Source organism: Pinus tabuliformis, chromosome 1_2 (genome assembly GCF_031772625.1).
Source record: "Pinus tabuliformis cultivar Carrire ecotype Pingquan chromosome 1_2, CPIR1, whole genome shotgun sequence".
In the NCBI taxonomy this organism is placed as follows: Eukaryota; Viridiplantae; Streptophyta; class Pinopsida; order Pinales; family Pinaceae; genus Pinus; species Pinus tabuliformis.
Genome location: NC_142298.1, coordinates 1,252,936,561 through 1,252,948,842, shown reverse-complemented (window position 1 = coordinate 1,252,948,842; position 12,282 = coordinate 1,252,936,561).

The window sequence follows — 12,282 nt, the reverse complement described above, 5'->3', positions numbered from 1 at the left end:
AGTCAACTTTCAAATCTCTAATGAGCAACACAAAGAGTGGTATATAGTTGCGTTATTACTGTTGATATAAAGATGATATGAGGTTGTCATTGATGTCAACCAAAGTAGCACCAGGGGCTACCTTGATCTTTCAAGGTAATTTTGACTTGACAACTTACTCTATTTTGAGTCAATGATCTTCTAGATAGATTCTACTTATAGAGATGTTTCTGTTGATATATGGCACGCCAAGTAATTCTTCACGGTTTGAGAGATATTCATGTTTGAAATTAGTAACCCCATTTAGTGGGCTAAAACCATATGGGCTTGTGGCTTGGCACTCATCATTGGTTTTGGTAATTGAATAGTCAATAATTAATAATTTTATAGGCTCCTAAAATCCCTCCAACATTCTCTATAAAAGCCCATCTTAACTCTATAAAAAGAAATCTCATATATCCTCCAAATGAAGTAATCGTGGAATTTTCGCTATAACTTCACTTCTGCGAAGTTTTAGATTCTAAAATTAAAACCCATTTGATACATAATCCTGATGAACGTCGTGACCAAATTACAGATCTTGGTTCGCTATATTTTCAGAGATATGATATGTGGAAGTTAGGGTTTTTTCACGCTGCCGAATTTCATCTCAAAGAAGTGACCTTGGGAAAATCATCATAACTCTCTCTCTGAGAAGAAGATTGCAATTCTGTAAAAAGTAGCAGATAGTGCACGGACTGTAGTTTTTTTTGTATCAATTTCAGAGCTCAAGGAGGAAACAGTGACACGTGGCATGGCATACAAGTTAGCTCTACTGAACTAGTCCATAATTAGGTCATTGTGAGAGATTGGGCATAACTTTGCCTTGAAGAGTCCAAATCGGGTCAGACATGTGGCATTGGAAAGAAGACTTAGAGGGTTTCTACAGGACCAAACATCACATGATGGGGATCTGAAATACCAGAGATACATCAAATTAAATATCGTGCTCCTAGAAGGCAAGAAAAACTAGATCAAGTGTTGTCAAGGGGTGCAAAGGACCAAACTTTCTAGGGCAGCAAAGAGCAAGGTGCAGAAAAATGATGCAGCAGAGGTAACCTACAGGTAAGTATCTTCTTTATATGCATGTTCATCTCTTAATTGCATTAGGTTTTTTGTACTCTAATTTGTTGTTTTTGTTTAGCACTGACATATGCTTTGCGGGATGAGGTAAGTTTTGCTATTATCATGTCATGGGTATTTCCTTGAAGACTTTTTGCAGGTATTATATATTCATCAAGAGAAGACTAAATGCATAATATAATGTTCTAAATAATTAGAAAGGGTAGCATGACAAGAGCAGCAATCAAGGTGCAGAACAACAACAAGAAGTTCACCACATGAAGTCTTCAAGTGGGCAGCACTGCATATAGACATTGTAAAAGTATCATTGTACAGAGTCATTGTAAAGGCACCTTTGTAAAAGTTGTACAAGTTTCTATCTACCAAGAGTTGAAGAGGTAGTGTCAGGAGGTCTAGGATCATCATTAGGTGGTTGTCTCATAGTTGGGGTTATGATTTAGTGCGACTTCTTCTTCTACATCATTATATATCATTCTAAAGTGGACCATTTTCCTTGGTACAAGAGTCCATTCTTCTTTTATTCTTCTGTAGGGTGGTAGGGTGGTGCTAGGTTGGTGCATAAAGTCACCAACAGGTTCAATCCTGTGAAAACTTCAAGGTGGTGTAGTGAGTTGTAGCTCATTGGGTGTTAAGGCTTCCGTTTAGTTGACTCTTGAAGAATATCGGGAGTTGGAGCGTCCATCCAGTGGGAGCTAGAGAAGAATGATTTTCTAGATTCTAGGAAGTTGGAGCTTTCTTTTCAATTGGAGTTGAAGATTATTAGAAAAGAGTTCGGTGATTTTTTACCCAAAAGGGGATTTTCCACCCAAAATTTTTGTGCCTCTTATGTTCTTTTATTCATTGTTGTTACTGCATAAACATTAATGATAATTGAAGATTAATTAATGCTCTGAAAATATTTAAAAGTGATAATTGCTAAGGAATATTGATTCACCCACGCCCCCCCCCCCCCCCCCCCCAACCCACCCTCTTAGTATTTTCCAACAATTGGTATCAAAGCTTGGTTCCTTCAATAATAGTTTAACAACTGGAAGGAGATCATGGAGCATACCAAGAATGGTGTACCTCTATTCAATGAAAATAATTATGCATTCTGGAAAGGAAGAATGGAGGTCTATATCTTGACACAAAGTTACGAAGTATGGGACATTATTCAAAATGACTTTACACCAACCGCGGATGAATAAGGTAAGAAGAATTTGGTAAATGATGCAAAAGCAAAGAATATTATTATCAGTGGACTTATTGAATCTGCTTATCATAAGGTGTTGGGTTGTAAAGCCACCAAAAATGTATGGTACAAGCTTGAGAATATATATGCAAGTGACTCAAATGTCAAACAAGCAAAGCTTCAAATCTACAGAGCAAAATTTGAGCAACTCAGAATGAAAGAAGATGACAACATTGTTGCATACTTCCAACATGTTGATGAAATAACCGACACTCTGGAAGGATTGGGAGAGCCTGTTGATGAGAAGACTATTATACAAAATATTCTTAGAACATTACCAGGAAGATTCAACCCAAAGGTATCGGTCTTAGAATACAATGCAAATCTGGAAAAACTCGGCAAAGAGGAATTACATGGACTTCTCATAGCATATGTAATGAGACTTTATGAAGAAGAGGGTACTTCGCATCTAGAAACTGCGTTCGCTGCATGTAAGAAAACTATAAGGACAAACAACCTTCAAAGGCAAAGACCTACATCTACACCTGCAAGTGTGAAGAAGAGGAAGATGATTAAGAAGGTTTTTCAGATGGAGAATATGCTTACTTTACGAGAAAACTACAAATTGGTAAGGGGAAATTCAAAGATAAACTTCTATTGATATGTTTCGGCTGTGGTGAGATTAGGAATTTCGCAGCAAAATGTATGAACAAAAGTGATGGAAACTCAAAAGGAAAGAAAGGCTTTAAGAAATTCAACAAGCAAGGCAAGAAGAAAGGATTCAAAAGGAACTTTCTCTCTAAAGAAGATAGCTCATCATCCGATGAAGACAGTGACAAGGAAGAAGAAGCCAATGAGAGAGTACTATTTATGGCCAAGCACAATAAACAAGAGGTATTAAACAACGAAGAAGAAGGGTTGGCCATAGAATAATTTTCTAAGGAGGCAATCAAGCTTATAAAAGAGCTCAAGGCTGAGAAGATCCATTCCAACACTCTTGAAGAACAATTTGTCTCAAAAATGAAATTGAAGAACACAAATGTATTAAAGGGACTTCAAAAGAAGTTGGAAGAAAGCAACCAAGAAAGGGAAGCATTAGAAGTCGAAGTAGTCTCACTGCGTAAGGAAGTGAAGAAGGGAAAAAATGTCCAAAACTATGCCAACGGCTCAAGGGCGTGGGAAGAACTCATCAACAATCAATGATCTTACAACGACAAAACTGACCTTGGTTACAAAGAAGAAGAAGTAGGACCTTCTATAACAAAATACAATGAACCTATGAGATCTGACAGGAATGTAGACTTCATTGAACAAGATTCGCAATAACAACGTTGGAAGACAATTCCCCGACGAAGATTTCCATCCATGTACCAACATATTTTTCATGGCTATTGTTATTCATGTGGAAAATTTGGTCATAAAGCTATAGAATGTCGCACGTACCCTAGGAGCCAATACAATTCTAGGAGATCTGTCAAATATGAACCTCCCAGGGCTCAATGAAACACCAATAGATTTTAACATTGAAGAAGTAATATTAAATGTTACAAATGTCAAAACTTTGGACACATAGCCAGAGACTGCAGACTTGAAAATCCTCCAGAAGAATCTTCAAAGCCATAGAACGACTGAACATGGAAGAAGAAGAACACTGACAATTGTGCTCTCGCTCTCAAGGCTCAAAACAAAAAATATGTGTGGTATGTTGATAGTGATTGCTCAATGCATATGACTGGAGATAGAAAGAAATTTGTATCTTTGAAAGAGAAGAAGGCTGGAACCGTGTCCTTTGGAAATGATGGATCTTCAAATGTTATAGGATCACGTACCATTAGTCTCGGAAGCAAAGATGTTATAGCCAAGAATGTTCTATTGGTTGGAAACATGAATCACAATTTGTTCAGTGTTGGACAAATGTGTCATCAAGCACACACAATGCTATTAAACTCCATAAAATGTGAAATCAAGAAAGGCAAGTATGGTAAAATTATGGCTATAGCAAGTCGAGCTCCAAATGACATATATGTTTTGGATGAAGCAACTGAAGCATGTCTACTAGCTAAAAAAGATGAAAGCTAGTTATGGAAAAAATGAATGGGTCACATAAACTTTGAAAATCTTGTTAGGATAAGCAAAAAGGAAGCAGTACGAGAAATGCCGAAAATCTCAAAACCTTCCAACACACTATGTGAGGCCTGTTGGCACGGCAAGCAGACAAAATGCGGATTTAAAACAAAAGAACACTTTGCATCACATCCATTGGAATTGATACATATTGATATATGTGGTCCTATGGGAACAAACGGCTTAGATGGAGAATTATATTTCATGTTAATGATAGATGACTATACCAGAATGACAGCCGTCAGTTTCCTAAAGAAAAAAATCTAAAGCTTTTGAGTGCTTTAAGATCTACAAGGAGTTGGTCGAAAATGAAACTAGTTTAAAAATAAAGTGTCGAAGATCAGATAATGGCGGAGAATTCACTTCCAAAATACTTCAGCAATATTATGACGAAAATGCAATAAAAATATCATTTTCAACAGCACGAACACCTCAGCAAAATGGAGTTACTGAAAGAAAGAATAGAACTGTACAGGAAATGGGTATAACAATGTAGAAGGACTCAAAATTGGATGAGAAATTTTGGGTTCAATCAATTGATACGACAATCTTCATCATCAACAGAAGTCTTCTCATAAATAATTGCAATAAGACCCCATATGAATTATGGAAAGGAAAACTGGCTAATGTAAAATATTTCAGAATCTTCGGAAGCAAATGTTATATAAAAAGAGAAGATCAAAAGTTGGGTAAGTTTGAATCGCATGTTGATGAAGGTATATTTGTTGGTTACTCACGCAAAAGAAAGGCCTATAAATGCTATAATCTAAGATGAAAAAATATAGTGGAGAGAATAAATGTTACATTTGACGAAGATAGTGTTCTAACGAATAATGATGAGGATCTAGAATCCTTGAAACTTGAGACAGAGGCTGAACAAGGTACAGAGAAAATTCTAGAACAAGAAGCAACTGTCAACCAGGAAGAAGTAAATAATGATCAACAAGATATACAGGAACAACAACAAGAAGCTCCTCCAAAGAGAAGAAAAGAATGGATTCAAAAGAACCATCCATCAAATCAAATCATTGTTGACATAAATGAAGGAATTGGAACAAGAAAAGGTCGACAGCTTCGTTCATCACAACAAGCTCACATTGCTTTTCTAGCAACCTTTGAGCCTAGTAGTTTTGAGGAAGCCAGCTAGAATGAACATTGGGTAGCAGCTATGAATGAAGAATTGGATCAAATCGAGAAGAATAAGACCTGGGAATTAGTTCCACAACCAAAATATAAAAATGTCATTGGGATAAAATGGGTGTTCAAGAACAAATTGAATGAAGATGGACAGGTTACCAGAAATAAAGCAAGATTAGTATGCAAAGGATATGCACAAGTGGAAGGAATTGATTTCGACGAAACATTGCACCAGTTGCCAGAATGGAAGCCATCCAGATTTTTCTCGCCTATGCATGTTTAAGAAAAACAAAAGTCTACCAAATGGATGTTAAGTCAGCATTTCTGAATGGAGAATTAGAAGAATAAGTTTACATCAAACAACCTGAAGGTTTTCTACTATCAGAAAAAGAAGACTATGTTTGCAGGTTAAAGAAGGCTCTGTATGGTGTCAAGCAGGCTCCCAGAGCATGGTATGCTCGTCTTGACAGATATCTATGTCAACAAGGGTTCAAGAAAGGTACTACTGATAGCAATCTTTACGTACAAATAGATAAAGATAATTTAACAATCGTTGAGGTATATGTGGATGATATAATCTTTGGTAGCAATGATGATCGACTAAGTAAGAAATTTGCTACAAAGATGCAGAGTGAGTTCAAGATGTCTTTACTTGGTGAGTTGACATACTTCTTAGGTCTTCAAATATCTCAGCAAGAGAAAGGAATATTTATATGTCAAGCCAAGTACATCAAGGAAATGCTTAAGAAATTCAAAATGGAAGATTGCAAGCCCATCCTTACTCCGATGGTAACAAGTTGCAAATTGAGCATAGATGACGCATCTAAGGATGTGGATTAGAGGTTGTACGGATCTATGATTGGTAGTCTTCTATATGTAATAGCCTCCCAGCCAGATGTTATGCAAGCAATTGGACAAGTAACAAGATTCCAAGCAGCACCAAAATAATCACATATTATTGTCATCAAAAGAATTCTTCGATATCTAAAGGGCACAACAGAATATGGCTTGTGGTATCCCAAGGGCAAAAATCTCATTATTCAAGTCTTTATAGATGCATATCGGGCAAGAAGCATTGATGATCGTAAGAGTAGTAGTGGAGCAATATTCTATCTAGGTGGTTGTCTCGTATCATGGTTGAGCAAAAAGAAAACCTCAATCTCGTTATCCACAGTAGAAGTAGAATATATCGCGGCAGCAACTTGTTGTACTCAAGTTCTCTTTATGAAGAAAACTTTTCAAGATCTTCAGGTCAAGTTTGATGAGCCTATTCCCATATTTTGTGATAACACCAGTGCCATCAGTATCTCCAAGAATCTTGTGATGCATTCCAAAGCGAAGCACATTCCGATTAAATATCATTTCATTAGAGAGAAGGTCGCTAAAAACAATATCAAGCTTGAATATGTTGGTACAAAATAAAAAATCACTGATATCTTCACTAAACCTTTACCTCGTGAAGGATTTGAATATCTTCGCCAGAAGCTTGGGATCCTCCCAAGTTCTCATTAGATTTTCCTTATTCAAAAAATGAAAGGGGAGTGGAAGTGTGTACAGGTCCGTAGGATGGTTGTGTTTCAAGGGGACTTACCTTTTTTTGTTGATGTCAAAGGGGGGAAGAAGGCAGTAGGAAGAGGTGCCCTGATCGCAGGGGGAGTACTTGTGTTGCCATCAATGCCAAAGGGGGAGATTTTTTATCTAAATATTATCTAAGGTTGTCATTGATGTCAACCGAAGCAGCACCAGGGGCTATCTTGATCTTGCAAGGGAATTTTGACTTGAAAACTTACCCTATTTTGAGTCAAGGATCTTTTATATAGATTCTACTTGTCGAGATGTTTCTGTTGATATATGGCACACTAAGTAATTCTTCCCGGTTTGAGAGATATTCATGTTTGAAGTTAGTAACCCCAGTTAGTGGGCTAAAACCCTATGGGGTTGTGGCATGGAACTCATAATTGGTTTTGGTGAATATTCAATAATTAATAATTTCTTAGGCTCCTAAAATCCCTCCAACATTCTCTATAGAAGCCCCTCTCAACTCTATAAAAATAAATCTCATATATCCTCCAAATGAAGCGATCGTGGCATTTTCATTATAACTTAATTTCTACGAAGTCTTAGATTCTAAAATTAAAACCCATTTGATTCACAATCATGATGAATGTCGTGACTGAATTTTAGATCTTTGTTTTCTATATTTTCGGAGATATGATCTGTGGAAGTTAGGGTTTTTGCAGGCTGCCGAATTTCATCTCAAAGAAGTGACCTTGGGAAAATTGTCATAACTCTCTCTGAGAAGAGGATTGGAATTCTGTAAAAAGTAGCAGATATGCATGGACTGTAGTTTTCTGTGTATCAATTTCAAAGCTGAAGGAGAAAACAATGACATGTGGCATGTCGTACAAGTTCGCTCTACCGAATTAGTCCATAATTAGGTCATTGTGAGAGATTGGGCATAACTTTGTCTTGAAGAGTCCAAATTGGGTCAGACCTGTGGCATTGGAAAGAAGACTCAGAGGGCTTCTACAAGACCAAATATCACATTTTGGGGATCTAAAATTGCAGAGATACATCAGATTAAATATCGTGCTCCTAGAAGGCAAGAAAAACTAGATCAAGTGTTGTCAAGGGGTGCAAAGGACCAGACTTTCTAGGGCAGCAAAGAGCACGGTGCAACAAAATGATGTAGCAGAGGTAACCTACAGGTAAGTATCTTCTGTATATGCATGTTCATCTCTTAATTGCATTAGATTCTTTGTATTCTAATTTGTTTGTTTTTGTTTAGCACTGACATATGCTCTACAGGATGAGGTAAGTTTTACTATTATCATGTCATGGGAATTTCCTTGAAGACTTTTTGCAGGTATTATATATTCATCAAGAGAAGACTCAATGCATAATATAATGTCCTAAAGAATGAGAAAGGTTAGTCTGACAAGAGCAACAATCAAGGTGCAGAACAGCAGTAAGAAGTTCACCACATGATGTCTTCAAGCACTGCATACAGACATTGTAAAAGTATCATTGTACAGAGTCATTGTAAAAGAATCTTTGTAAAAGTTGTACAAGTGTCTATCTACCAAGAGTTGAAGAGGCAGTGTTGGGAGGTCTAGGATCATCATTAGGTGGTTGTTTCATAGTTGGGGTTATGATCTAGTGTGTCTTCTTCTTCTACATCGTTCTATATCATTGTAAAGTGGACCATTTTCCCTGGTAGGGGAGTCCATTCTTATTTTATTCTTCTATAGGGTGGTAGGGTGGTGCTAGGTTGGAGCATGAAGTCACCAACAGGTTCAAGCCTGTGAAAACTTCAGGGTGGTAGGTGGTGCTAGGGTGAGTTGTATCTCATTGGGTGTTGGGGCATCCGTTCGGTTGACTACTGAAGAATCTCAGGCATTGGAGCGTCCATCTAGCGGGAGCTCGAGAAGAATGCTTTTCTAGATTCTAGGAAGTTGGAGCTTTCTTTTCAATTGGCATTGAAGATTAAAGAGTTATTAGAAAAGCGTTCGGTGGTTTTTGACTCGAAGGGGGTTTTCCACCTAAAATTTTTGTGCCTCATGTGTTCTTTTATTCACTGTTGTTACTGCATAAACATTAATGATAATTGAAGATTAACTAATGCTTTGAAAAGATTTAAAAGTGCTAATTGCTAAGGAATATTGATTCACCCCCCCTCAATATTTTCCGACAGTTACCACATCTCATATTACTATTATCGCAACAAAACTTCGCATCACAAGTTGAGGCAATAGAAATTGCGATGAAGCTAGAAGCATCACCGATAGATGATACTCACAAAGGAGTTCAATAGATACAGACCCAGTTAAGGAGCTTACACATGGAGCTACAAGATTTAAAGAAGGGAAAACAAATTCGGCCTGATACACGCTCAGACATTTGGTGCATCAAGTGTAAAGTGGAAGGTCACTATAAGGACCACTGTCCTTCATGTCTCAATATTTTCCTAGTCGGGGTCCTAATCTTCTGAAGTCGGAACCTAGTGCTGGACCAAGTACTAGATCGAGTGTCTGCTGTAGTACTTACCGAGTTGCAAGCCAACACCTGACTGACCACTGTTATTTGTTATAGAATGTATGTGCAGGCGCCAAAGAAATTATTTTTTAACTTTTGCCACTTAGTAGAACACGACAAAATAAATTGTCACATCTATGATTTGATGATAGAGAAAATAGTGGCGTACAAAATGCAACTTGAAAGCCACACACAGGAAGACCATTTTTCACCTACGGCCTGCAGAGGATTTCAGGGCTAAGGACGCAGTCGAGGAGGGGGCGTTGGATGAGGTAGGGGTCAGATTATATGTTATAACTATGGCGAAGCTAGACATTTTGCATGAGATTTTCAGAACCCCACTACCCCTTCCTGTAAGTATTGTAGGAAGTTCGACCATGTGATAAAGGATTGTCCTGGTTTGATGGCTAAAATGTAGGAAAAGAAGAATAAATAACCAGTGCAATACTTGCAAATGATGAGGGCCAAAACATGTGAAGATAATCCAAGTGTTAACATAGTGACACAAAGTGGCGCAGCTACAGGAGAAGATAAAATAGAAAGGAAGAAGCATATAACAGATACATGGGTTAGGAAGGCTGGAGAAAAGAGTATCGGGTTCAATATGCAAAGGGAGAAAGAAACCTTCATGGAAGCAAAGAAGAGTTTCATGGACCCAAGAGCTTCAACATCAAAGACACGGATACAACTAGTACCACGGAAGGATAATCCTGAAGTGGTTACTGTGATAGAGAACCCTGATCCGACCATTCTGAAGTCCTTTCTCCAAACCTGTATGAAGTTGCTAAGGGATCAAAAAGCAATGGAAGGATTGCAAGAACTAATCGAAAACTATGCTACTAAAGAGAAGCCACAACCTAAATAATTCACAGTAAACAAAGTCAACAAAAATAAGAAAAGAATTGGCCGAAAAATGTGATTAATTGCGCAGGTTAGTGAATTTGAAATGGATCAAGTAATTATGGACTTGGGATTGGATGTGAATGTATTACCGAAGCAAACTTGAGAGCGGATAGGGCAACCAAACCTACAATAGTCACCAATTCAGTTGCGCATAGTCAATCAACAAAAAATCATCCTGATGGGTTAATTGCAGTGTGTTTTTGTGGACATTGAAGTAGCTAGCGTGATGGCGGATTTTGAAGTGGGAGTGGATGGGGCAATCAAAGCTAAAATGGTCATCGATTCAGATAGGCATGGCCAATCAACAAAAAATTATCCTGATGGGTTGATTGCAGGGTGTTGTTGTGGACATTGAAGGAGAAAGAGTGATGGCGGAGTTTGAAATCATTGAGATTGTGGACGATAGTAATCCATATCCATATTTACTCAGAATTGATTGGTATTTTGATATGGACACCATAATCAATCTGAAAAGGAGATGTATGGTATTCAAGAATAATGGTACCAGGGTCGTTGTTCCTTTGGACCCATTTGAAGGAGCACGATATACAGAACTTGTCCGCGATGAATATGGCAACGAAGATATTGACCATATCTATAAGTTAATTGTGCAGGATGAGCATTGGATCAACCCCACCGTAGATGGGAGGATAAGTGGGGAAAGGATAGTTCTTATGTCTCAGACCTTGATGAGGAATTGAAGAACTAGCAGAATTAGTTGCAAGAAGTTTCTACTTTGCGTTATAATAGACTTACAAAATCTCTTCACTGCATCTCAACAGAGCTACGCAGTATACCTTGCTATGATGGGCTAGGTGATGGAATCTTATTTATTGATGAGTTTGAAAGGGATGTATTGGAATAACAACGATTCAAGGCCTTAGATATATATTTGAGGGCTAGAATTGTGCAATGGTGGGGCACGCATAAATACAATATAGGAGATTGGAAGGAGTATCTCCAATTGATGAGACTCGGGTTTTGTCATGCAAACACAAAGCTAACAAAGAATTATAATGGTAAGGATTATCCATGAGAACACTTGTCTCGTTGGACTACAACATGGGGTGAAGAAACTCGACCAGAATGGGTACATATATTTGTTCACACTCTGGATGTGATACTGATGAATTGGTATCTTGAAACAGAGTTGCACCATGGCACCGTCGACTTGTATGGTATGAAGGAAAGCTTCATATTGACCTTAGCTTTGAAAATGGTTTTTAGTGTATCGATGATGCCCTTAAGGAAATCATAGTAGTATTTTTCCTGACACCAAATGAACCAACGACTTGGGTACAACTTGATTGGAACACGCAATTGCAGCATGCAATCAAATGCTATAATATGACCGCAGAGGAGGGCAAGGAAGATCCATACAACATTAACATACTTGAATAAGAAGGACAACATGAGATTGTGAGACTAGAAGTTGGGATACATGACATAACACAACCTGTTAAGACGAGACAAGTCAATATAGGCTCAAAGGCGGAGCCCAAATTTGTGCGCATTGGAGATTACTTGTTAGGGTCCAACCCTAACCCCTTTATTTATTTAATAAGCCCAATGGGATAAGTCATAGTCATAGTTAGTTGGAGAGTAAATAAAGCCTGCATTAATAATGGTAAGTGGTTGACCCACATTAGAGAAAAGGGACCACAGTTAATTGTAAACAGGCCATAGTTAATAAATAAGGTAGTTAACCCGTGTTATGCAAGGGACCACTAGTAGTTAGGGTTTTGGATGTCATTTAGCTATAAATAGTCTTAGTTAGTAAAGTAAATATCATCGAGTCTTATTGTGATCGA